The following is a 6,000-nucleotide window of genomic DNA, read 5'->3' on the forward strand; positions in this document are numbered from 1 at the left end:
ATAATTGTTTATAAAAACTTCAATGTCAATATCAACACCTCATCCAAGCCTTATTTCCAGTTGCCCATTATGACATAGACTTTCCAAACCAACTGCCTGTTTGCAAATGTGCGGAGTTACAGTTATAATGTGCCCTTATATCCAGCTCAGTTAATGCAAAAACATTCTCAGATGCAAAACGATGTGACTGAAAATGCAAAATCAAAACCGTTGGAAATGGAAATTGACTGATGAAACAGATATCATTTTCAGAAGATTGCAGCATTGAATATTTTGTTAAAACCTATCCACAGTGTACCTGAAAAATATACCGGATGGCACCATTTTGTTCTGCTTCTGACCTTTTGTTTTTAGTAGCCTATTAAAACCCACCAATTGGATATGCCAAAATCCGGTAGCTCAGCACAGTGGCGATAGCTGCACACTCCTGAAAATGCAAATGAGATATTTCAGCTGATTTAGGAATATCTCTGTGTAGTTGTACAGGACAGGTTCCCAGTGCCTTCCCAGGGTTTTCCATAAATCAGGCATAATATCTTTCTCATTTAGAATGACAGGCTTATGCCATAGCAGTCAATGTATTTGTACCTGGATGAGAAGTCCTTAGCAGACCATGTGCGAAGGGATTAGGAGGAGTATATCTTCCTGTAATACCCAAAACCAGGATTACTGTCATGTAAATTAAATTGTTTCCATTGAAGACCTCTGCCGTCCCAAGCAGGTCACCAGGGACATGAAATGGACCAGGTGCTGTGGCACTGCCTTCTCCCTTGGTACTATGTGCAGAACAACATCAGGTAGCTCTCTCACATGCTACACCAGTTTGTCCTACTGAAGGAAGACCTTCTGCAGCACTGCTGGTAACAACTGTAGATCCATATACAGGACCTGGGGGACTGTGGTCCACCAGACCACTCATTGCTCTGACAGGTTCAATGGGATCATGTATCGATTCTGTATAGGGCCAGTGTTCACACCAGACAAAAACAATGAGTTAACTACAAATGACTGTCTTTTTCAAACATATTGGATGTACTTACAGTGCAGTCCAACAAGCTTTGACAACCTTTTACTGTGGACTAATAGGAAGGGGTATCAAAGATACAAGTATTGACCAGGTGTAGTTAACAGAAATACCTGACTGGTTGTGAGGTCTTTTAACACGAGAACATATACAAGACACTGTGCAATCTGAGTAATGTGCAGACCGTAATGGTATATTGACAAGCCATGTGTCCTACAATTATGCTGTGAGGAATTGCGATTGGGTCATTAAATGTGAACAATGACAAGACATATGATAGGTTTTAACATAAGCTACTTATACATTATCAGAGAGACGTCACAACCTTAGGCCCAGAGTAAATTATGATAATAATTCAAAAGGCAGGGTAATTAGAGTTAAGCATATTCCAGAAACGTTTTATAGCTTCTGTTGAATCAATGTCGTTTCCACCCTTTCTCACCCTTGGAATGAAGAAATGTTTTTAATGCTGTTCTGCTTTGATTTTTGAAAAAAGAAAAAAAACAATTTTGCACTTATGTTAGTCTCTGTACCATTTATTTTCATTCATGGTTGAAAATTGAGCAAAAAGCTGCCTTTTGATGTATTAAATGTATAATCACATCTGTGGTTTCACACCATTTATTTTTCAATGTCTGTCATCATTCAAAATGTCTTCACTTTATTGTGTTGGCAAGGCAGATTGTGGATTTGGTTTGATGGTGCTAGGTGAGGCTGCCAAATTGAGCTTGCTCTGCCTCCATGTCCTTGTGGAACTCCCTGTTAAATACAGACAAGACTGAGATGTGTATAGGTCAAGGAGGGTAAGACTATTTCCTCAGGCTGAGTCACGTTAACAATATGAAACTATTTTTAGTACAGCATCACTAAAATATGTAAATATGTCTATATTTGTGAGTGAAAATAACTTGTAGGGAACTGCATGTTTTGGAGGATGTGAATACAAGCTTGTGAATACAAGGTTACCTCTAAATCAACAAAGGTGGGCGTACAACTCTGACTGGTCATTTCAAATTGGCATAAACAGAAATGAGCATATCCAAATCAATTTAGTTGTGTTAACAGTGCTGGTACATGGTGAAAATGAACTGATAATAACTCTTATGAGTTGCAGGTAGGCAAAGGTCTCTTCATTACCTTTAAATGAACGTATGCATTGGTGATATAGTGCATGATTATTTTTGTACTGCATCTTATGCCAAGCACATGGCATTCTGCATCATGTGAGAGCTAGCACTCCCTGACCCCTGTCTTTTTCTTCTCTTTCCAGGAAGTGATGTCACAGAAGCGTTCCGGGCCTTGGCAGCTGGATCTGTGTTAGCAGATATCTGTCAGCATGGCTACATTGCTGAAATACAATAAAAATTGCCCTGGTGAGCAAGCAGGTGCTTAATAGACAAGCTAAGCTCAGCCCAGGAGGACTGCTATCCCCTTTAATGCCTGGTAAGTTTCTGTCAAGACAGTAAATTGATGCAGGGTATAAATACGTGGAATCGGGCATGAAGCTTCAACCCACTGCAATGTTATTTAATGAAATGTATAAATAAAGACAAGTGGACAGCAAGAGAGTAAATGGCTGCAACCTGTTGATTTCTATCTTGCACTTGAGCATGCCCGGGGTGGTGATTCAGCCAAATGCATCTCTTAAAATGCTGCTACAGACTATAATGAAAAGAGAAAGTGCCTGTGGACCACCAGCAACGTTTGTGAAGTTTTAGTTTGCAGTTTTATTTGTGCTGTTATAATAGTTTCAGTCGTTTGTTTGGGATATTGTTGACTTTGTGTCCACTGCATCATGTTTTGCTTCCTGTGTCCCTGAATTTAAACTGTGGAGTCACACTGTCCAGCACCCTTGACTTTGTTTTTATGTTTTGGAGCCCGCCCATGTAACAGTCCAGATGAGAATAGAAAGATCAGAAGATATCTACAGAGAAGTTAAGGAAACCGGACTAGTATTCAGATAATTTGGGATTTGAATCCTGCAAAGGAACCTAAAGTTTCCCAGAACATGGAACTTAATCTGAAGGGCTTCAGTGCATATCCAGTGTTATGAGCACATACCATCTGAAATCAAATCCACATAAATCATCTTGGTTATAGGCTTCTGGTAAGCAAATAATGTCATTTAATGAAAGCATGATTGGCTGTGGGTGGCATCATTCAGGGGTTTTCTGACTCACTCCTGGGGCCCTGCGGGTAAGCCGATTTTCTTTTCAACCACAGTGGTCACCCTGATTATAACAAGCCGTTAATTTTTCTTAATTTGATTCGTTTAATGTCTATTAAGAAGTAATTCACCCTCTAAAGGCCACGTTATGTCAGAAATAGCTATGCACAACTTGAATGTTCCATGTTCACATCCCAGAGCTTCAAATCAGTCAGGTCAGCAAATGCTTTCATTTTCTGTAATATGCTATATGGCTAATTTTTCCCTAAATTTTATTTTTTAATTGATTGATTAAATTATAGGCAAACAAATGAAATCAGTGGGGTCCTAATTGCTGATAGTGTGGACACCAGATCACTTAAGCTACAGTTCAAAGATGAAACAGAAGGGCCATAAGCCAAACCTGCATTGTGTTAAAAAGTAAGGGAAACAATTATCAATCTTAATTGATCAAGATATTGGTTGTAAAATGAGGTTACACAGGGGGGGCCCTGGACAAGAGAAATGCTGGCATTGTCCACTGTATCTAGAATTAAAAACCACCTTGCCCAACATGACAAGCCAACATGACAGCCTTTCTTGTTAACAGTCTTCAGCAGCAGAACATTAGACCCACTAGGTGCTGAAATATAGATATGCTACATTGCATAATCTACTTTACAGTTCCCTTGGTTATAGTGTTCATAGCCATCTGATTTGTATGGTTAATCATCCATCCATCCATTATCTATACCCGCTTATTCTTGCCAGGGTCACGGGGGGTGCTGGAGCCTATCCCAGCATGCATTGGGCGAGAGGCAGTAATAAACCCTGGACAGGCCGCCAATCTATCGCCGGGCACACACTTCATTCACTCACACCTATGGGCAATTTAGAGTCTCCAATTAGCCTTCCTGCATATTTTTGGACTGTGGGAGCAAACTGGAGTACCTGAAGGAAACCCATGCAGACAAGGGGAGAACATGCAAACTCCACACAGAGAGGCCCAGACCGGATTCTAACCCCTTACTGTGTGGCAACAGTGCTAACCAATTCACCACCATGCCGCCCCTACTGTTAATCAATCAAGTGAAATTAAACCATGTCCAATTGATCCTTGAAACAAAGGAATCAGGAAAGCAAACAGGTAATGTTGGGTCATGTCTGTATTGTGTTAGCTCACAGAGATGACTGGCGGGTACGATACACTGCTGTCCAGGTGCTTTTTTTTTTTTTTTTCTAGCCAAATCTAAGAGAGGCAGACTAAGACCCTACATTGTCATTATTCATTGCATATGAAGGGTATGCTTAACAGGATGAATACTGTTGATCCAGTGACTCAGACTGTAGAGAGCTCTATATTACATGTGGATTCTGAAAGCTGATAGTCCTGAGTATTTTTTGAATTTCTGTGATTTCCAATTAGGTCTGCTTCAGTAAAAGAGTTTGAACTGAGTGATCATGCTGGGCCAAATGCATGCTTCATCATAATACTATGCAACGTAATGTAAAATGTTATTTTTTGTTGAGCTCATATTTTTAGTGGTCATTTTGGAAAGGGATATGAATTCACACAAAAGATAATATAACCTAGCAATATGTGTATATATGCAAAAGTTCATTTATGGTTTATAATAATGTGACATATTACTGTATAAACAGCAGTGCTGTATGTATGAAGCCCCATATTTACATCTGAAGGGTATTGATGTGTGTGATTACTATAAAGAGTGCATTTCAAGTTGTGCCATTAATGTGGTTTCATTATAGATGAATTGTCCATACTTTTTTTTCCCCACACCTCTTTTATCAGGGTTCTTCCTGGCTCAGAATAGGGCGTAGGAGGTGGCTGTGTGATAGTGACTGCAGTTGGTCCTGATTTACTGTCGCTGTCAACTCTATGCATCATCTCCCTACATTTAGCTTCATTTAGGATGTAAAGTTCTGGTTTTCAAGACCATAATGCATTGAGAGGCAGGCTATTAAAAAAAATGAAACGTGTGACAGAAATAAATTAAAAGAATTGGAACAATTTGAATATTTATAGAAGGGTTACATACTGTAAGGGGAAAATACACAGGGTTTTTCTTGGCTCAAAATAGGGCTTACGTGGTGACTTTGCATGAGGAAGTTATGAGTTTCTTAACACCCAGGTAGCTTTTACAAAGCAAATAGCCTATCATACAGGCCAATCTGGTGTTTGCTTATTATAAATGCCTGTGACCAGGTGGCTGTTTCCTTTCCATTAATCACTTGGAGCATCCAGAAGGCAATGTCAACACAGCAAGCAAATTAGCTGAACAATTTTAACATTAAACGCTGAACTAACTTAAAAAGTCAAACACTTTGATGAGTAAAACTAATTTAATTAATAAATATTAAACACCATTTAAAATGTGTGAGGTCTCCCCTAAAGGACACTACATGTAGATGGTTTTCAACACTATATATTGTCCCTAATTTAATGACCTCCCTGGGTGACAACCCTCTTGTTTTCTCTTTATATGGCATCCTGTAAACATAGGTAAAAGCACATTGCTGGTTATAGCAACTCATAATAGTGGCATAATTGTGTCAGCTGTTACATCTATACAAATGGGAACATCATGTCTTTTGGTCACCTAGCATCCAATTCCCTCAAGACTTAGAAAACCAAGGACAGGTAACTTTTAAAAATTATGACTTGATTTATTGTAATGAAAATAAAGCCTTATACCCAGAAATTAACTTGCTCAAAAGCAGTTTTATTTGAACTGAACTGCTCACGTACAAACCTGAAATGGATGCATTTTGCATTAAATTATTGACCGAGTTACATTTATCAAGTTTT

The sequence above is a fragment of the Anguilla rostrata genome, chromosome 14 (assembly GCF_018555375.3).
Source record: "Anguilla rostrata isolate EN2019 chromosome 14, ASM1855537v3, whole genome shotgun sequence".
NCBI lineage: Eukaryota > Metazoa > Chordata > Actinopteri > Anguilliformes > Anguillidae > Anguilla > Anguilla rostrata.